This window comes from Anopheles coluzzii, chromosome 2, assembly GCF_943734685.1.
Source record: "Anopheles coluzzii chromosome 2, AcolN3, whole genome shotgun sequence".
NCBI lineage: Eukaryota > Metazoa > Arthropoda > Insecta > Diptera > Culicidae > Anopheles > Anopheles coluzzii.
Window position 1 is genome coordinate 121473593 of NC_064670.1, and position 21479 is coordinate 121495071.

At 47.9% G+C, this 21479-nt stretch overlaps 1 protein-coding gene across 5 annotated transcripts in view; it reads left to right on the plus strand.

Annotated features, from left to right (window-relative positions):
* Positions 1 to 21479, plus strand: part of LOC120960997 (zinc finger MIZ domain-containing protein 1) — a 107435-nt gene that overhangs the window by 39778 nt on the left and 46178 nt on the right. The window contains exon 3 of one of the 5 annotated variants that reach the window (XM_049607653.1): positions 7654 to 7732. The exons of the other annotated variants lie outside the window; for them this stretch is intronic. The gene's annotated coding sequence lies outside the window, so the exon portion shown is untranslated. The remainder of the gene's footprint in view (positions 1 to 7653; positions 7733 to 21479) is intronic. 5 annotated transcript variants of the gene reach the window in all.

A 21479-nucleotide genomic window follows, 5' to 3' on the forward strand; every position in this document is an offset into this window, starting at 1 on the left:
TGGTGGCGAATCGCGAATGACTGGACAAACCCATTCGCTGCACACTCCACACCCCTCTCTGCCATCGTCATCATCACCCTCATTCCAGGGCCATTCGCGGTGCCCTGGAAGGTACTGGTTGAGTCCGGCTAAAGCTAAAGGTCTCCCCCCTCGGTCCTTTGATCGAGCAGTCCACCAGGCCCGATCGATGGCCCCGGAGTTCGGAGCTTGTGCTACCGATTGGCCCGCAAATCGGCGGACGCCAATTCGACAAAGGTTGGGCCGGCTAACAACGGCCAAAGCCCAGCATCGTTACGATTGCACAGCACAATCTCGGTGTGCCGTGTGCTTTCCGCTCGCTTGCAGTTTAGCTCCCTCAAGCGCGGGTACTGGGTGCATCGCAACCCAGTCGATCGGTATGCTAACGCGCCTCAAGACGCTTCATTATTGAACTAGTTTGCCAGTTTGGCTTGCGCAAATAAGGACCCGCCTCAACAATCGGATCATAATTGTTTCGCGCAGGAAGAGGGAAGCGCCGCAGCAGTGGGTGGATGGAATTATCGGAAAAGCTTCGACGAACGCTCTTAGCTCGAGCTGCTGCTGCGGCTGGGAGCTGCTCAGTAGTAATGATCGATTCCAATTATTCGTAGCTCATTAAAAATGATTGTACGCCACCAACAAGGCGCGGATGCAATGGCAAAATGTTGTGGTGCTTGCTGGAAAGAGTGCAGTTTGTGTATGGGGCCAAGGGTTTTCCGATTGAAAATTTAAATCTCACATAAAAACGATTTTCTTTCCCCCTTTATCCTTTGATCCACACAGTGACATCACATTTATTGCATCGCTTAATATTCTTCCCTGTTTTTTTGCTGTTGCTCGGAACCATCCACTAATGTGTTGCAATAAATCCCTTTCCACCAAGGGTTTGCCGTCAAATAAATGGCGCACCTACGCCGAAATTGCACTGATTAAGTGATTTCAATTAAAAGTTCCTTTATCGACGAGAACGAAAACAACATAATTACCATAATGAACGATGCACAATGTGTTATATTGTTTTCCGGCGCTTCCCCCCTCTCTTTTTTGTCTGGTTGTTGGAGTTTTTTTTTACTCATGGCACTCACACGTGGTTTGTTTCGGAGTTTTTCTTTCGTTCACAGCCCGCATAAAAGGTGCAATTTTTTGCTGCCATTTGTTGGCGGTGTTGTTTGCCGTTTGACGCGTTGATCGTATCTCATTCGCTTGTCTCTTGTGATTGTAGAAGAGAGCGGGAGAGGGAGAGAGAGAGAGAGAGAGAGAGAGAGAGAGAGCTAGAGAGAAAGGCAATGGAAATTGTGTTCGATTCCATAATTGCATTGTAATACTTCAAGCAGAATAATTCTGACTGATTTTCAAGTGTTTAAATTCAACTTCAACATACTTTTGACTCACTGGACGTATAAAAAGATGCTTCTTTAATATTGTGAATCAAATACCATTCAATTTTATATAATATGATGAAATCAAAATGAAGAAGCAACGCTACTCACGCTCTCTCCACCTCATATCCAAAAGTAATTCACTTCCAACTCCCAAAAGACAGTGAAGAAAACGACAAAAACGACAAAAAATCGATCCTACCCGAAATGACCTAAACACAGCACAGCACAGCACAAAGCGAAAAAAAACAACAGCATCGAAATGAAACCCCAATAACACCGACCTTCCCTCTTCCAGCGGTGTTACGGTGGGAAATAAATTCCCTAACCCCTCATTTCACTTCCTTCCGCACAATTGGGATTGACCACGCGCATTTTCCATCGCTGCCTCCCAATTCGCTTTATTATGAGCCAACCCAGCTCCCACGGACCTCGGATCCCCCCCCCCCCTCCCCCTCCCTCCAGCCAGGAGAGTCCATTTTGCTCCACATAAACCCGTACCGCCCTTTTGCAGCTTAATAGACGAGAAAAGAGACAGGCAGCGAGGCACTTTCTCCCTCTCTCGCGGCGCCCACTTTCCACTGGCCGTGGAAATTCATTTATCGATCCTTTTCGGCACTGGCACTGTGGCGGGACGCGGGTGTCATCGGTTTTATCTGATGCGATGGGTTTGGCATGGGGAGGGGGACACACACAGAGGTAGGAAAAAGCACAACCGTCCATCGTCGAAAAAAAAAACAATAAAACAAAACTACAATCGTGTGCCGAAAATGACAACTGTTCATTATTTCACATTATCGCTCTATTGTTTCACACTTTCCGGGTTTCATGGGGTGATGCTATCGATGCTCATCTGGAATGTTGGTATGGTGAAAATGTTTTTTTGGCCACGCTGCTGGTGGAAATTGAAAAACAACAAACAACCACCGCTGCTAGGCAGCCCGATAAACGTGATAAAAAAACGCACACACACACACACGAATGAGTGGACAAATTATTATCCATTGCTTGGAATGTTTTTTGTGACGCAGTCGTTGTTCCACTGGCACTGGAAGGGCTTATGGGTGGTCAATACGTGTTAACTAATGGTATGGATGGAATGCCAGCCTTTAGTGGTGTGTGTGTGTGTTTGTGAGTAATGAAGCGTGAATCAATAACTAAATGGATGCACCTAACTGGTGGACTTTTGGGCAATTTGGATTATCCTGCCGCAAAGGGTATAGGGGAGGAAAAATCGGAACCAATCGATATGTGATAGCTTAATTGTATCTATCGCTTGAGCTTCCAACTGAGCAGAGACTGATTATTCCATTAAAATGGGGTTTGAAGGGGATTTGTTTCGATGGAATAAGCATTAAATTATACAAAAAACGATCCTTCAGTTTTATTGTTAAGACATTCCAACCACTATTGCCTAAGGTGGCACATTCCCTTCCAAATCGATTTTTCATCGCCAGCTGAGACGGTTTATCATAAGCAACACCGAAACATTGTCTCACCTCCCCTAGCGTGGGTCACGCTTGTATCGAGCTTGTTGTTAGGTGCGTTAGACGAGTAGGCGTATGAGGATAACCAGAACGAACTAGCTCTTTCTCTCTCTCTCTCTAGAACAGCTCGCAAAAGAAATCAATGACCCTTTCGGAGAATGGAGCAAGCTACCCGACTGCTCGCATTTCCCGATGCATCGGTAAACCATTAATCGATCATAAAGCCCTTTTTTCGTTCCACAATGTGTGTGTGTATGCTCCAGCTTATCTTTCCGTACCGCACTTCTTCACCTTTCACCCACTTGGCTCCTTTGGTTTTGTGTGTGTGTTTGAAACTCACTCCCCGAGCCGCGATCTAGCTTTTATGTGTAACAACAAAACGCACAACAAAACTGGAACGAGTGCACGGACGGAAAGCCCCACCCAGGGTAAAAGTGGCCTGAGGAGAAGGATGGGGAGTGAGAAAAGGGCCGGTAATGGTCACATCACGGAAGCGAAGGAAACCGACCGGACTGGCTAGGAACAAAACAGCACCAGAGCCAGAGAATGGTACCAGCGGTCCGAGTCCGGCGAAGGGAGCGAAAAGGTTGCAAAGCGGGCCAGCGATTGACACAGGGGTGTGTTGTGGAGGGGTTCGGTGTGAAACGGAAACGTCGAAGGGTCACCAAAGGAACGCACCCAGTGCACTGGAGAGGGGGAAGGTCGGTGTAGCTGAGGTTGGTTGGAGTCCACTATAGTGGTCACAAACAAACAAACAAAACTTTGCGTTCGACGTCGTCGTCGTCGTCGTCGTCACCATCGACGCCGTAGTTGTTGTTGGATGGCAACACTGCGAAGGAAACAGTATTCGGTTGGCGTGTGTAGTGCAGAAGTAGTGTGAGAGCCATCGGCGCGCCAATAATACAGTCGTGTGCAAAAAATAATAGCAGACGGACGGGCAGGCAAATGAAACTAACTTTTAAGAATACTTTTGCAGCATTATTGGAATTGAAAGTGTTGTTCTATTTCTATGTACCACCCTCCATTGTTTGAATCAAACACAGTTCTTCTTCTTCATCTTTTTTGGAGCGCTATCGCCCTTTCCAGCTGAACCTCATTCTAGTATTTTAGTGGAAAATTGAATAAGAGACACAATTTACTTCAAAAGCGGGGATGGATGATGATTCGGATGGGATTTGAACAATATCCAACCTTTGCAGAGCCCGGTACACATACGATTAGACCATCGGGATGAGCCAGCAAGCATGAAGTTGCTATCGGGGTATAAACCACCTCGTAACACCCCTAGCACTTTCTATTTCTTCTAGCAGAATGACACGATTCTGTTAGTTTTATTTAAAATAAAGCTTTCCAACATGTTTCAATGTACAACAAGGAATTATAAGAGTTACCAATCAATCCAATTTTTCCAAATTTTTCCAACCTCACAATACCAGTCGCCTGTCTTCGACCCACACTGTCCACCGCTGTAACGAGACCTCGGCTGGTCGGGCACTGTTTTTTTTTTTCTTCCCTCTCTTCAAGGGGTCGCTCATCGAAATGTCCAGCCCGAACCGCCCAGCGCCAGCGCCCTCGGGTGGCTCGGTGGGAGTCGGTGGGGTAGCAAATCACTTCGCCTTATGCGAACCAGTGCACACAAGAAGAAGGTCGCGCAGGCTTCAACACACATACTTACACTGAGAGTAAGAGAGAGCGAGAGAGCGAGACCATAGCAACGGGGCAGGTGACGTAAGGAAATTCATGTGAATGCAGAGGTCTCGCCCTGAGGGGTGGCCAAACACCCCCCACACACACACACACACACTGGGGGGGGGGGGGGGGGGGGGGGTGAGTGGAGCAGGAAGGGAGAATAAATGGAAGGGAAGGGAGTTTCGCCCTCGTTCCACTTCTGCTCTTTCTCTTCTTCATTAGTATATATACCCTCAACCGCTACCTCCTTCATCGTGGTCGTCGTCGTCGTCGTCCACACACAAGTTTATCGTCTCAAGGCGGTTCGTCGTTCCACGGGTAGTCGCCGGCACACACCGCATCGATGGCGGCGCGTCTCGGAAACTCACTGTGCGCTTGTATGTGTGCGTGTATGTGTGTGTGTGTGTGTATGCATAAGGCAAGCATTGTCGCATTTGCCACTGACCGCCTCGACTGACTACTCCCCCCCCCCCGCTCCCTCTACGTTGGTCGTCCAACTCTCGCCCGCGGATCTCTCGGTGCCTCACTTCATAATGATGCAAAATCGTTCCAACGGCAAACCGAGCGCACGGGCGCGCGCGCGCGCCTGCCCGCAAAAGCGAACGAAAGCCAAACGCGCGCGCCAATCCATCTGGCCATTTGGGGTATGAGGAAGAGGGTGATAATGGAGGGAGGGGTGTAGTGCAGCACTCTTCCACGCTGTGTTGTGTGTGTGTATGCTTTGCTTCCTCTTGCGCTCGGGTGTTTTCCATATCGTTTTAGCGGGCTCCGGGGGACAGAGGGACCCGCAAAAAACAGGGAGGAAGGTTTTTATTTCTTTCGCCACCCCGAACCGAACCGGCAACGGTGCGACGTTGCTACACGATGGAGCTTCTTTCTCCCCCGTGGTGTGTGTGCTTTTTTCTACTTCTTTTTTGCATATTTTTCGCTTCTTCTGTGCTTGCTTGTTGGCCGTTGTTGCTGTTGTTTTGCTGTTTCTTCGATTCGATTCGCTCTTGTTTCGTGCCCGTCGTGCTTCATTCAGAAAGCACAAACATACACACACACACACACACACACACAACCACAGCCCGGCTCGGTATTTTCCACCCCCAAAAGCACCCTTCGGTGATCTACAGGGGGGGGGGGGAGCTTTCCTGTGTATGTGTCGCCGCGCAATTGGAGTTTGAGGTTGGTGCTACGGTTTTGTCGAGCAATGATCAGAAACCAAAATAATAAAAGGAAAGGAAAACAAAATCAACGGAAAAAGAGGGGGGTAGAGGTAGGGGTAGAGAGAGAGAGAGAGGAAGGGTGTTGGACTGGCGAGTGCCAACCGTTGCAACTTTGGAGGGCATACACACACACCCAGTGCGAGGAATGTCGCCTCGAAAACGACGTTGGTTGGTTGGGGGGACTTGTGCTGTACGTGTGCAGTCCAACAAACACACCTAACGTCCCTTAAAAGGGGGGAGAAGGGGGGGAGAAAATGAGGTTCAACTTTCGTTCATATCGGTGATTCGTTTCGTTTCGTTTTGCACCGCTCTTCACTCGCCGAAAGCTCTCGGGCGTGCGCTCCATCCTGCACTATCGCCTGTACGTGTGCGTCTTGCATCGGTGTGTGTGTGTGCGTTTATAAATTGAATATTTCACCGCCACCAAGCCCTCCCTCTTTCCACCAAAGCAGGCGCTGCCCTGTTGGGTGTTTTGCAAACTCACCTTGGGCACGGCGGCACGTTGGGTTGGGAAATGGGAAAATGAGTTCATTTGGAAATGGCTGAAGGAAGCGCATCGTCTCCATACTGGCCCGCGCGCCCGCTAGATGGGTGGCCTCGGTTCGGTTTCTAATGGGGCTTGTTGGGGTGGTAGAAGTTGACACAGTTTCATGTAATTTTTCCCGAGCCGTTCCTTGCTCCCGTTGAAACACTTTTCCTTTGCGAAGGAAGTGGAAAAAGGTTCTTCAAAGCGTGGTGCAATTTGTGTAATTTTATTTACTCTCAACTTTTGGGCAGTGGAATAATCAAAAGCCACCCAAAAAAAACCCGATCATCTCGGTCAGCTTGTGTTACTCTTTGTTGAGTAATTTAAACAGTTTGCCTCCACCTCGTCCATTCCATCACTTGGCAGGCACAAATAAGCACAAAATGGTAATGTGTAAAGAAGAGCATTTCTCTCACTCCCTCACCGAAAAAAAAACAAAACAAACACACTCAAACCAAACCGAAAATAAGTCACGGATGACGGATGGAGGGGTATGTGGCCAGGTGGCGTTCATTAGTGAAAAGTCATGATTTAAGCACATTTTCTTCTGCTTACGTGAGCTTTCGCGAGCGGCGGCAGGCCGTTGGATGGTGATCGTGCTCTGTCACCCACTCGCAAATTCCCATCCCCCGCCACCGCAAAGCACCTTCTCCGCCCTTCCAAAATCACAAACACAAGGCACACCATCAATGATGGGGAGGAAAAGTTTAAAACCAAACAATAATTGCATCGGAGGGGGTGGGGACGAGTCGGGCGGCTTTTCCCTTTTTTTCAAAGCAGGTTTGAGAGCAAAACGTAGAGCGTACGGAAAACAATCGAAACAACCGGCTCACCACGGTCGAATGGAACTCTTCATCGTACAGACACACAAACACAGCCACACACACATCGTCAACATCATGCAAACGTCTTCGTTTTGCGAACGACGGTGGACGGCACTGCACTTTCGCCAAAGGATGCGCCAACGGGTTTGCGCCAACAATGTTGCTTTTTATGACATAACCTACATTCGCACGTGTGTGGAAGGTCCACGGGCGTTGGGTGAAGCTTTTCCTTCTGCTTTTTCGTGTGTATGTGTGTTTATTTATGTGCACAGAGTCGAGTGTGGAGTTGCGATCGATTTAATGCGAGGAAAAGAGCTACTTTGAAGGTGGTTGACTGTGATAGACGAGTGTTGAGTGCAATTCAGTAATGATTTAACTTGTGAAAAGTGTCGTAATGGCTGAAAAAATTAGCAGAAAAAAACGACCCACAAAACATTGTACTGAAGCATTTTCATCATTGTATAAATTAATCAACACAACTAATGATGTGTCTGTTCTCTGCTCTTCTCTCCCTCCTAGGTATGCACAACCGACGACCCCTGTCTCTCTACCCTGTCCTGCTGTGGTGATCATAAAAATTAACATCAACCCCAAAAAGGTACGATTCGTTTGAGCCCCTCATTTACACACATACTCGTCACATTGTGTGCCATTGTCGGGAACAGCAAAAAAACAGGGTTTGCAAAATAATCGACCAACCATGCAGGCAGCATATGCGTGTGCGTCTCTCTGTCTGTACCACAATTAAACAACCATCTTGCTAAAACACTGTCACCGTTGTTGAGGGTCGCTTTACACTAACAGCAACAGCATTACAAAAAAAAAAACACACACACACAAGCGACAAACGGAAACATAAACGATTCCGGGCCGCTGCCACGCTCTCGGTACACTTCGAAGCCGCACGAACGAACGAACGAACGAACGAACGCAGCGTGAAACATTTTCAATTAAAGTTAATAAATCTTTACCCCCATTTGTGCGCACGGTGATGAGTGTAGTGTTCGTAGCAGGAAGAGCGATTTGTCGTGCCCGGACGCGCGAACGATATGGTGTACAGAGATGCCCTCAGCTCGCGCGTGGATTACCCAAACTTTGAAGACGCGAATGAGTCGAATTGTTTATGTTTCGATTTTTATTCCGCTTTTGGATGTGTCATAAAAAGTGTCTTTTTTATGTTCGGTTTTGTAGTCGGAAATTGGCATACGGCATAAAACATAAGTCCACCGGCAGAAATACCCTGGCATGGTTGTAAAATGGTATTTCTTTCAAATGATAAAAATCGATCCGTTCGTTGAACATAAAAAAACACGAACAAAAAAGCGGTATAACTCGAGCAAACGGAACATGAAAATCTCTGTGTCAACCCCGGTTGCAAACAAAATGCAGAAGGGTCCGAGCGACAAACTCTCAGCCCGTCCAAGCAAAATTCATCAACGACTCGTCACCATCGATTGTGATGTGCCGACTTTCTGCACAACAACGTTCGGAGTCCTACGTCCTGGTCGTCCTTCCCCATTTCACAAAACCATAATTCACGCAACTAATGGTCGCTTGTCTCTCTCTCTCTCTCTCTTTCCCATTTTCGCCACGGATACATGTATTTGCTTCCCGTCCTAAACCGATTCCGAGGACAGATCGGAAATGGGAACGCGGCATAAAAATCGGCACGAATCCTTCCCATTTTCCATCCAGCTTGCGTGGTTTGGATTCTGTGCTGCGGAAGCACACTTTATCGAGGGGAATCGAAGGGGTTATGGGAAGCAATCGAGAGAGCGAAGCGAAAGATGAAAACAACACGCATACAAAAAGTACACAGAGTAGCAGAAGCACTGCTCCGTTGCTGTGCATGCGAACAGGACAGGACCCTTTCGGTCGTACAGTTGCTAGATTGCCGACTCTTTGCTGACTATTTGTGACTAACACAGTGTGCGTATGTGTGTCTGTGACCGAGGACGACCGTTGCAAATCTTGGCATACGCGCACAATCCTCGCTCGGGTGCATCGGAGGATGTTGGAAAATGGAAAACTGCCCCGGCAGGAGGCACACTATCGATAATGCCCGTAAATCCACTTCCCATCCCTTCAAAGTGTCCCGCTTCGGGCGTGGTGGTGGTGGTGGTGGAAGGTGTTAGCCATTGCGCGGGACAGCAAAAGAAAAGAGAAATAAAGACCGGCCCGAGCAATGAAGAAGCCAAGTCGCAAGGGTTAAAAATGCAGACAGCAAAAGGGGTGATTGGCAGTAAATAACTTGCATCCTTCCGCGCGGGTTCCGGGGTCCGGTGTCCCGGGGAAAATCGCACGGATGTAAACATAGAGAGAGAGAGAGCGCTTACAAAACACGCTGGATGACGAATGGGAGGTTATGAGTGCACGGAGCTCGGGGTCTGCCCGTAAAAAGGACGCCAAATAGGGTGTAATTGAAACGGCGATGAAGATAAAACAGGGTGAATAATATTGGATGGTTTTGAAAGAAATGGTGAAATTTTTTAATGTTTTACACATCCCTCTCTCTTTGGTGAGATTTTCTTTTTGAAAGCCATTTATTATGTGTCGTTGAACCTTTAAACAAGAAGCAAACATTTGTTTTTAAATGCTTTTCTTGCAATACGTCATCGTCAACGATGATAAATTTGACATTTTTATTTTGCGATTTGAACCTAAACCGGTCGCATGTTGTTACTAGCTGTGTTAACGATGCTAACGAATCAACCACGGTGTCCACCGACGATGTGACGTGCTATAAACGTACAAAAGGCATCTAATCGAAGAAACCTATATTTTTACAGTTTTCGCTTTTATACACCGTGTGACATCACGATTGCATCACACTTAAACTAATAAAACGCGCACACACACAAACTCACTATCGCCAAACCGCACTGTATCAATATCGACATAATAGAGCTTATTTTCGGGTGATACGACTTTCACACCGCAACCGTTTTTTTTTGTTTTTTTGGGCAAACACAGTGCGCGCAAAAACTAAACAACCCCATCCCGCATTAACAACCCCTTTATGCGCCTCATATTACACACACTCACCTTGCACACACCACACTCTTCCAGACACACACTCACACACACACGTAAACACATAAACGGAGCGTCACAAGTGAGCTCTTCGTTCGTGGAAGCCAAACAAAACTATTCCAACAAACACTCTCCGCCACAGCCCAATTGAAAGGGGAAAGGGGTGTGTGTGCACACACTGTATCGGAGGAAAAGCGTAATTTTCTCAACCAGCGGCATCAAAGCGCGGTGCAACCCCGATATTATCGTAAACACGGGAAGGCCGTCACTTCTCGCGGCCGTCATCATTATTCTTTCGATTACCGTTTATGATCATGATTAAAATATTACGCGGTCACGGGGTACATTGCGTGTGTGTGTGTGTGCGTTGTTTTTGTCACGGGTACATCCTTGTTTCGTTTCCCGCGTCCGGCACTAAACCAAACGCCCCATAATTTGCGCCGTGTGCGCCGGGTTTTCTAATGCTCTCTTGCTGCTCCGCATGCAGCAATTACGGCTGCCTTTCGAGGTCCTTCGAGGTAATGCACACTTGAAGGGAAAGAGAACGGGGAGTGAGAAAAAGGGAGAGCACGAAAATACAAATAAACGCACACACATACACACAACGAAGCACAAGCACTGTTCGTTAAGCAAGGGGACCGCGCGGGACCAATTGCGTCAGCGTCAATGAGCGTTTGAGCGAAATTTGATACATCCCTTCGCTTCGTTTTTTTTTTCTTCTATCCTTTCGTTCGATTTTCGGTGTCTGGACCGTTTTTTTTTCTTCTTCTAGGCATTTATACGCTCTACTTTACCTCGGCGGACATTTCAAAGCCCTGAGCTGGAGTGTTGCACTGCCTTTTTTTTGCATAAGCCGCCGCCAACGGAAACCGTTCTCCCAAAAGGCTTCAAATGACAGCACGAGAAAGACTGTATAGCTGTACTTAATTCACGCATTGTATTAGGTAATATTTAAATAAAAAAAGGAAAAACCTTTTATAAAAATTGAGATCTCTTTTGAAGTCGTCTCAGCACAGCTGTAAGCACGTACTTACAATTTGTAAAACACAATCATATTATAATGTTCGGGCGCGTCTGATGACTGACGTTCATCGCTTTCCTTCCGCCAAACTTTCTCCATTATGGGAATTAAAAACTCATGATAAAAATATACATAACGCTTCCGAAACACGCACACACACACATACATAGAGAGACAGCAGATCGGAACAATTGCGTCATTGGCGCAAATGGCTGATTGAAGGATCACGGCGCACCAGAAGTAGAATCTCTCCTCCTCCAAAAACAACTCGTGTGGGGTGAAGTGTGGGAAGTGAAAAAATACTTTTTAAACTCTTTTTTTGTGTGTTTGCTGTCGCTCCCTGTAGCCTCTTTTCCCACCCATTTCTAGGGCTGTGAAAAACAGTAACGGAAAAGGGAAAAAATCGACTTAAAATCCCTTTTTTCTTTTGCTACCGCCCTTAGTCCGCCCGAAGAACGGGGTTGCGGGATGAAGCCTTTTTGCGTACACTTTCTTGCGCAAAAGGAAAGGCAAAAAAACAACGACAACAACAACGACACCCCAAACGGCAGACGGTGGCACCACAGCAGGCGGTGTGATGGTCGGCAAAAGGGAAAACAGCCGCCACATTACAAACCTTCTTCTGCCTTGGCGTAACAGTTTCAAGGCAATGAATTTCGGAAGAGAGGGAGCTGATGGGGGTGAAATTGGGAAAGTTTTCCCGCTCTTTTTTCTGGCCTTCTTTCGCTTCCTTTCCAAATCTCGACGACCAAAAGCGGTGGCGGCGGCTGAGCAGGAAAAACTTCGTCCATTTGTCGTCGTCGTCGTCCCTCGCCCAGGCCGGTACAGTAGCGGCGAAAGTTATTTCAAGCAAAACCCACCCCTACCCCTTGCTTCAACGTACGTGCGTTCGTCAGCGCAGTTAACCGGGCTGCCGGGTTTTGGGGCGCAGAAGGATTCTAGAACGAGGTTAAAATGATGTGTTTGTCCTTAACACGATTGGGCGCGCGGAATTAAATACAAGGACGAATGGGGGTTGTGGAAGCGGAGGTGATGCTGGTACTATTCCCGTGTGTGTGTGTGTGAGAGTGTGTGAGACGATACATTCGCCTCGATCGGGAAAGTGGGTGGTGTTTTTCAACCCGTTGCGCCATTGGATTGATATTCATTTTCCGACTTCGAAATCAGGCTCTTTGTGTGCCCTACTCGCTCGAAGCGATATCGCGTGTGTGTGTGCACGTGTGTGTGTGCTGGTACATATGTGCACACATGCCGGTCACAGAATGAGGTCTTCTGTCTCTTTCTCTCTCGCTCCCACACTCGGAAAAAACCTCCATACATCATGTGCTCGTCGGCTGCCGTACGTTCTATGTTCAGCTCGACGCCCGACGGGACGAGAGAAGCACAAAAAGGATAAACAACACAACCAGCAGAAAGAAAGAAAAAAAAAGACAGACACACGAACGTCACCCTGTTCTGTGACCAGTGCCGTGTGCATATGTGTGTGTTTGTGTGTGTGTGTGTGTGTATGTGTGACGCGATCGAAGCGCACGTTGTGTGATATTGGAATCGTTGTGTGTGGTGTGTTGCCTGCCACTCTATTGTTGTTGTGTTGCTTTATGTGTTTATTGATTTTGTTGTCCTCCCACCCCCCCCCTGTCCCCCCTTCCTCCCCATTGCTTTCTTTGCCACGTCGCTCTGTCCATCTGTGTGGAGCACACACACCGGATTGAGCTTTTATGCACAGTTCGGCCTTCCTTTTTTCCCTTCTGCTCACCGAGATCATCCAAAACTCCGATTTGGAAGAGCCTATTTTGATTCCTCAAGCACACGCACACACACATGGAGTCACGGAACAACAATAACAACAACAAAAAGTCCTCCCACAACGGAAACACATCCTTCGAACCCAACACCCACCGCTCACATGGCTGGGAGAACGTGGAGTAGGAAAATGTTGAAGAAAATTTGGGGAAAAAAAGGCCGACAATTCGAATCGGAAAATTTTGGTGTATTTTTTTTTTGGTTGGTGTAGAAACGGTGTTGAAAGAGAGGAGAAAGGGGGGAGGATAGACAATTTTTCTTTCTTCTTCCATTTTTGCCCGGAGGGTTTCCGATATCCTTCCGAGAGCCGAATAAAATGAGAAAATCGAAATCAAAAAGCTTCACCATCCGAATCTGTTCCTTTCCCGGGTGTATCCTTTTTTTCTCTCCTTCAGCTTGAGAATAGGGGGGGGGGGGGGGGGAAGGAGGGAAAAGGGAAGAGGAAAAAAGGACACTGAAAGATACGGGATACATTTTCCACCGGGCTTAACCGGGGGCGGCCCCGCAGTTTGATGGACCGGCCGATTTCCGTAGAAGCGCGATTGGGTGGGTTTTGGGCCGGTTTGTGTGTGTGTGTGTGTGTGTGTGTGTGTGTGTGTGTGTGTGTGTGTGTGAAGGACATACACATTCTTCTTATTTTGTTTTGTTCGGGTGGGAAAGATAGATAAAGGGAAAATGAGGGGGGAGGGGGGGGGGGAAGGATCAGCAAAAATATTCTCCCGCGATCTCGCATCCGCTATGAAGTGGAGAATAAAAGCAAGTGGAGCAAGTCCGGTTTTCGTCCCTTTTTGCTGTGCCTGGGAGGCCCTTTTTTCTCGACCTGTCCGGGGACAGGAGATGGCAGGTGACTACGACCCAACAGTGTGTGTGGGTGTGGACTATAGGCTAATCTGGGGCCGGGGGGTTTTGCTACACTCCCGCCGTTAGAAAACTCAGACATAAAACCTTACCCGCCCGCCTAAATATCCTTTTCCGCGTGCTTCCGTTCCTTCTAGGCCTAGCCGTCGCTTTTCTGCCGAATGAACAGAGAGACAGAAAGAGAGACATAAATAAGAAACGACGAGTGGGCAATACACACACATACACACTCACACACAAGAATCCAGAAAGACATTGCGCCCGTAAAGCTCGTGTGGTTTGTGGGACCTGGAACGTGATGTTTGCACCGAACTCGAAAGGACGCAAACAGTGGGCGCGCGGGCCGACCGCCGATTCTTTCCCAAACCTCACCAATTGGCCTCGTTTTGATGGGAAAGGAAGGAGCGGCGAAGGCAGGTCAACGGACGACGGAAGGCGAGAGTGGACGGATAATAAATTTTCTCGGACTTCCTGTTGTATTATTCAAAAAATAAACTCCACTCGTCCACGTTCCTCATTATGCCCTTATCCCCCCCTGTTTGGGCAGCCGACTGTAGCCAATTTTCCGTGTGACCGTGTATGTGTGTGTGAGTGTGTGTGTGTGTGTTTATGTCCTTCTTTCTCACCATCGAAGGATATAAACCGCTTCCTTCCTTTTTCACGCGCGCTAGTCACTTTCAGAAATTGTGCCAGAACACACACACATACAAATGGCACCCACTGTCCATAGGGGGTGGAAAGTGGGTGAAATTGTGCACGGTGAAATTCCCTCATCACCCACTCAACCCCAATTTTTTGTTGGTATTTTTGGGTGTAATGTAATGGGGGGGGGGACTTTTATGGGGCGATTTTACAATCGATTTTGACGACCGCTACCGTGTCGATCTCTTGCCCTTTCCGAAACAGAATTGTATCACACACACACACACACGTCAAGGTTGTTGCTGACAAAACGTCAAACATTCCATCTGGCGATGGGGGGTGGTAGCCCACCCCCCACTACCACCCCAAAAACGGTCATTAATTTTGTGTTGCAAAAGACTCGCCGCCAGAAGTTGAACTTTGCTCGCCCGAGATACAGCAGCCCGACCTTCAACGCGAACGATCCTGTGCCCACACTCGCTGTAGACACTTTCGAGCGACTGTTCACCTCCCCCCTCCCCCTTGGGTGGTGGTTGTCGACATCTTTCTAGGGCAGCGGGTTGCGCCCTCCTCCCCCGCTTTCCGAGAAAAGTCGCCGAGAGTCGTCAAAGATTTTATGCTTTTCGATGGAAAAAGTTCAATCTTGTCCCTCGGTTGTCCCTTTTTTTGCAGTGTCCTACCCGTCCCCTTTGTACCACAGGGGGGGGGGGGGGGGGGGGTATGTAACGCTGGAGCTCATTTATGGTTCATCCCGTCCCACCCCCCGGGGTCCCGGCATTTTTGGGTCTCCTCCTGTAACCATAAAAGCTCATCTTTTTCTTTACCTCCCTATCAACGGAAACCTTCCCACACACACACACACGCGCACAGCAACGGCAATCCGTCTTTCCCACGCCAGAATCCCCTCCAGTCCCTTGGTTTCGGGATCCCTGCAGGATGTTGTTGCTCTGCTTTACATATTTACCGAAACGATAACTGAATCCGTATCTGACCTTTTTTCCCCCCAAACCCCACTTGCCCTGGCACACTCCCCCTTACTTCTTTGTGGGAGGAAGGAAAATGCCTTCAACCTAACCACCCCACACGAACCCACGGTTGCTCATCGATGCTTCATTTAGTGTCTTCGCCTTCTCAGGAAGAAGAACAGGCTCTGCAAAGCCCACCCACCATTTCCATGAAGCGGCTTCAAAACCTTATAAACCCCTCAACCATTCTCTCTCTCTCTCTGTCTCTCTTTCTCGCTCTTTTAACACTGCAATGATGCTCGGAAAGGAAAGTTTAGCCATCATTCCGGCGCTCTCAACTTTAGCGATTTTCCCAAACCGTTCTGCCAGCCCCATGTCCCATGCTCGTGGTCTGTGCTCTATCGTCGGTGGGATGTGCTTTTGTGTATCCGTGTGTCTGTGTGCTACCCGTTTGTTACCGTTGTTTCTCGCAAGCGCTCGCAATCGCGGCGCAAAGGAAGACGCGCCAACGCCAACGCGATGAAGAAGAGCTGAAGCGAGCGAAAAAAGGGCGACAAAAAGCCACTAGAAGTCGTCGAGCGGGAGGGGAGAGGAAGGAGGGGAGGGTGCCAAGGACGGGAAGAATGCGGGGCGGATGGTATCCGAGCGTTCGGAATCGTCGACGTCAAGTTTGCTCGCCAGTGTATGTGTCCTTTTGCGTCTTGGGAATTTTCCAACACGCAAGACTGTGTGTCTGTGTGTGTGTGTCTGTTGCTAGTGCCACCGAGGGCGGGGAGGGAGTTTTCCACGGGATCGGGGATCCTTTGCACACGGAAAATGTTTCTCATTCCGGTCTCATCTTCCTTTCTGTTTTCCCACCCCGCCCGGGTACGCCCGACCGAAGGCTCCGGCAGCCGATGGAAAGTGGAAAGGTTTTTCCACTTAATATTCCCGCGGTAGCATCACTCTTATTCCGAAGCAGTTTGCAGTTGCCGTTTTATTTTTCCTTCTTCTGCTGCCTTGGCGAATGATTTTCCCTTCCCATGCATCCCTTTCTCTCTCTCTCTCTCTCTCTCTCTCTCTTTCTCTTTCTAACTGGTGCTTATGTGCCGGAAACGGGAACGGGAATGATGGCACCACCCGTACCGGTCGGCTACCATTTTTGCCTGCCCGAGACCAACTAATCCCAAGCAAGGACCCAAGTATGTGGGTCTGTATGTGTGTGTCTGTATGTGTGTATTGGAGGGTTTTTTTTTTCTTCTGTATGCTGCTCTACAATGTGAAGTTCTTTCTTACCATTTTTCTCGTTCTTCCTCGAAATTGTGTGCACTTGTGTGTTTGATTTTCTCGTGCTTTCCCGCTCCCCATTCCCGTGGAAGCATTTTTCATCTCCATCTCCTGCTCGCAACGTGCACATTGTTTTAAAACATTTGTTTGACGCTAAACACACACACACATTTGTGCTGGTTCGGCAAGCCGTCCGTAAACAAATCGAGAACCACAAAACTGGTTCTTAATTTGCTTTGGAGGGGTTTTTATTTCCCTTTTCTTTAAACTGTTTTTCTACTGCATGTTCCTTTCCTTTGCTTTGAGGGGTTCAAATAGGTTCAGCTAGCATTGACTTATCTCATTTACTGCAAGCGAAGGCGAAACTTTCTGCACATTAAGTCACCCCACGCTTGGTTGATTTGAAACGAATCTTATTCTATTAAAACGAGATAAAATCTAGTCTCCTGCCAAAATGACGCAACATTTCATCGCCAAACACTGTCTGCGTGTGTGTGTATGAAGGAAGGATGAAAGAGGATACAACTGCTCGGGCAAAAAGTCCGTGTCCGTCCGTCGTCTGCACACCAAACCCAAACGAGGCTTTCCTTTCCAATTCTGTCCCCAATCTGATCGTATCTATCACGGTGCCACGTTCTCTCTCTCTTTCTCATTGTTGCTCTTTTCTTGCTTGTCTATCGTCTATCCAGCAATGTTCCGGCTTCCGGCTTTTGTGCGTTTCGTGCTCATAAATATGTATGCAGGAAAAGTATTTATAACACATATTTTCACATTTCCACGGTGGCGGTGGCAGATGCAGGGTAGAAGAATGGTAGAAGCTGAAACCACATTTGCACCAAATACATCACAAACTTACACACACACACATAGAGAGAGAGAGAGAGAAGGAGCGCTTGCCCCGGAGGTGGCAGAAGATGAATTTGGATCCGTTTTTCTTCGTTCCTATGCCTGCAGGAACCGTGGTAAAGGGAGGAAAAGTCGTCTACTGTTTAGGTTGGCTGTGGGAGTTTGCTACCATTACTTGCTGTCTATGGTTTCCATTTGCTTGCCTTTCCATCATCACTCACGCGCTCGAACAGGGATGATCAGCTTGCGGGGCGATGACTTGGGACTTGGAAGAAAACAGACACACGGGGCCCGAACGACACATCTCCGTCGACACCATTAAGCAGAGTCAACCGTCAAGGAACGTCCAGGAACACAGCAGGCCACAGAAGATCGAGACGCCAGCGGGATTTCTTTCCTCGCACAATCTTCTCTTCCTCCTTCTTCTTCAGTCCGCTGTGTCCTGGTTTCCGCCCGACAACAACAACAGCAATAACAATTGGGCGATTGGACGTTGTGTGGGGGGAGTGGGTTGATAAGATGGCTATGGCGATGATACCACCGCACCAGTGGAGGGATACCGGCAGGAGCCGGGATTGAACTTCGTCCCCGATTTTCCATCATTGAAGGCGAACCAATCCCCTCTTCAAACGACGTACAGTGGGAACGGGAGCGCGGAAAATCGGTGGTGGAAAGTCGAGTTGGTTGGCGCAAAGGATGCTAAGCGAAGCAAACAAATAACTGTTCCCATATTCTATCCCTTCGTTTGAGAGTGATTCAAAGAGGGGAGTAAAAGAGAGAGAGAGAGAGACAGTTATTGAATGCTGATCTTTCTTTCCTACTCTTTCTTCATGGGGTTCTCTTTCTTCGAATGTATCGTATTGCGCTTTCCCTTCAAGGAGGATTTTTCTCTGGTGTCTTTTCACTGGTTTTCTCGTCTCGCCCTCTTCGTCAGTGTGAAAGTTGCCACCGTCTAGCTGTAGAGGGTGACTGACGCTATGTGTAAGTGTGTGTGAGTGGGTGCTAAGGGTTTCCCACCACAGAGACAGGCTTAGCACGCACCGTAACCGTACTCAAGCGACCGTTCCGCGCTCGCCGTCCCCTTGTGGAAGGATGGGTGGATGGAAATTGAGCAAAGGAAAGGTCGTTTTTTTTTGCATTTTTTCTTCCCCGCGTCGCGCAAACCCTTCTTAAGGAGCAGTGTCCCCCCTCCCGTGTCTTTGGTATGATGTTGCGTGAAAACGGGAAACGGGATTTCCCGACCCGAAGACGCGAAATGCACGCGAAAAACGAGGGAAAATGGCAAAAACCAACGAATGAAGGGTTTTCCGTTTTTGTGGAGGGAATTGTTGATGCCATTCCTTAACTCCAATGCTTCGGTATGCTTTGGTGTTCCCTAAGGATATTTAAAAACACACCACTAAGGAGAATAGAAGGACAAACACAGTGGATGCAGGGCAGATCGTTTTAAGATGGTGTTTTGGGTGACAAATGTATTTAATTTATTTTTATTAATTTAATTTGCTACTTTGCCCATGTTTTTCAGCACGGTATAACTTGTTTTTTTTATTGTTTAAATTCTATCAATAAGCTTGTTACATTAATTTTTCCCACTATTCCGTCTGGTGACGATAGTCGCGCCAAGCAAGAACAAAGCATCAAAGGACCACGAGGCAGAATGTTTACCTTCTAAGGTTTTTTTGCGTTCTTGTTCATGTGGATGCGTGTGGTTTGGTGTGTGTGGATGGTGAAATAATTTGCAGACTGTAGTCCCACCCGTCCTCCCCACTTTCCACCATCGGTTGTCTGATACAAACATGCTCCATGCTCGCCATATTTCGCGTGCTCAGGCCGTCACCGTCGGCGGTTGTAGGCCGCGCAAGTATGGCGTTGAAATTTGAGCATTTGCTCCCTGTCCACGCCGTGCGGCCGTTTGGTAAGCATATTGTGTTGGTGATGGGTAGGGAGTTTGAAATTATTCCCCACCACTCCTTTTGGCAAACGACAAGAAGCCAGTGGAAGTGGCAAAGAAAGTGACGTTCGGGTTGCGTCGGCGGCGGCGCCTTAAAGAGGGAAAATTTGCAACACAAAAACTTTGACTTCTTTCCTGCTGCCGGGCGTGTAGGCAACGTGGTGGGAGGAGGAGTGTCGGGTGTCTTGGTTTAATGTGGTCGTTTTTTTTAAGGGAGGGCGAACGAGCGAGGGAGCAGTTTCGCTACTCGATTAGATAACGAGGCAAGAACTGCGCCGGGGTCAACCTTATGCAACCGTACAATTTTCCGCACCGTGCACTTTCGAAGCCGGGGAAAGCGGCAAAGTGTAAACTGAAATGTGAATATTAGCTTTGCAGTGTCACACCACCACCACCGAGGCAAAAAGGCAAATAGGGGAATAAACGAGTCACACCGTTGGCTTCCCGTCGTTTCCGTCCGCGCAAGGGAATGGATGGAAAAGCGCACAAAACTAAAGTCATTTATTCTTGATACTAAGAGGACAGTTTTCCATCGGGATAGGATACTATTTCAAAGTGTCTTAAGTTTCGAGTCCGCGTATGATAATGGAAGGAATAGTAAAAAAATAAACTACATCAGCAAAACCTCCTGAAGTAGCTAGAAAGAAAGAAAGCTCGCGCGATGGTCATTAAATTGTAAGATCCCTTGCTGGAAGAGCAAAAAAACAAAAAGCCGGGAAAGAGGTTTGCGGTTTTGTGTTGCCATTTTTCGGATTTGCGCATGCTAATGAATTGCGGACAGCAGGCGGACAGGCGCGGGCTACGACTACTGCTTAATGATTCTTTTATCTTATTTCGGAGTAATTACCGGCTACTGTTGCCTCACTTTCTGTGGCTTGATTCCCGCGGAGTGGTGGTTGTGGTTTTCTTTTCAGTCCTGCTGGGGAGGGGGAGTAACTGACAACTGAAAAGAATACGAAATTAAGTTCGGAATGCTCGCAAATTATAATATCAAAAGGCAAAATTGAATATTGGTGTCCTTTTTCTTATCCCATCACTCAGCAGTCCTTGTTGATGAAGCGTACAAATAAACACATCGTTACATCGGGCCACCAAATGTGACCGAAATGGAGAGAGAGAGAGAGGAGAGAGAGAAATACCTTTACCCGCGATAATACCAACAATGATGATTATCGGCTTCATGAAAAATCAATCGATAGGAAAAGTGATATCCGGCCAGCGTTTCCCACACAGGGGCTCACGCGCCTAAAGTTATGCAATAAAGATAAAGGGGTGCGGGACGAACGGCGGCGAGGGCTCCGCTTCGAGCTTCGTGCAAATGGACGTCGCCAATGTGTCGTTCTGTATCAGTGCCGTTGCAAATACAAACAAAAGCTGCCCTGGTGCTCGCCACTCGCCACCACTGCCCCCGTGAATCGGTTATTGAATTGTTCTCCCCCCCGGATCGCTGCTCCTGGTTCACCCCTGCTGTGCCAAAAGCTCACCAGGACATTATGAGAGGGAGGGAGAAAAGTTATTAATAAATAGCCATAGTTCCACAGCAAGTGAATGGGTGGGATGGGAAGGGATCACTCACGATTAAGGGGAAACAAAGCCGGAAAGTAAGCCGTTCAATAGTGGTTGATATTGAATATTGATGTATTGGTTTAATAAAAATATCTTGAATTGTCATTTTTTATAATAAAATTAGACAAATAAAGAATCAAAACATTTGAGCTCTTTCAACAAGCTTCTATTATAAATCCTTAAATTCATATTCACAACGCAATGCTTGCTTCATTCTTCGCGCTCCTCATCCCGCAGAAAGCTTACAAAACACATCGAAAATGGGTTGTGAATTAACTCACACCCAAACAAACGCAGCAATCGCCGACAGACGAGAGTGGGGGCCGAGAGCCACATAAAACTTGCGCCATTTCAGCCCACTGTCCTTGCACAAACCCTCCCTTGGAGCCTCTGC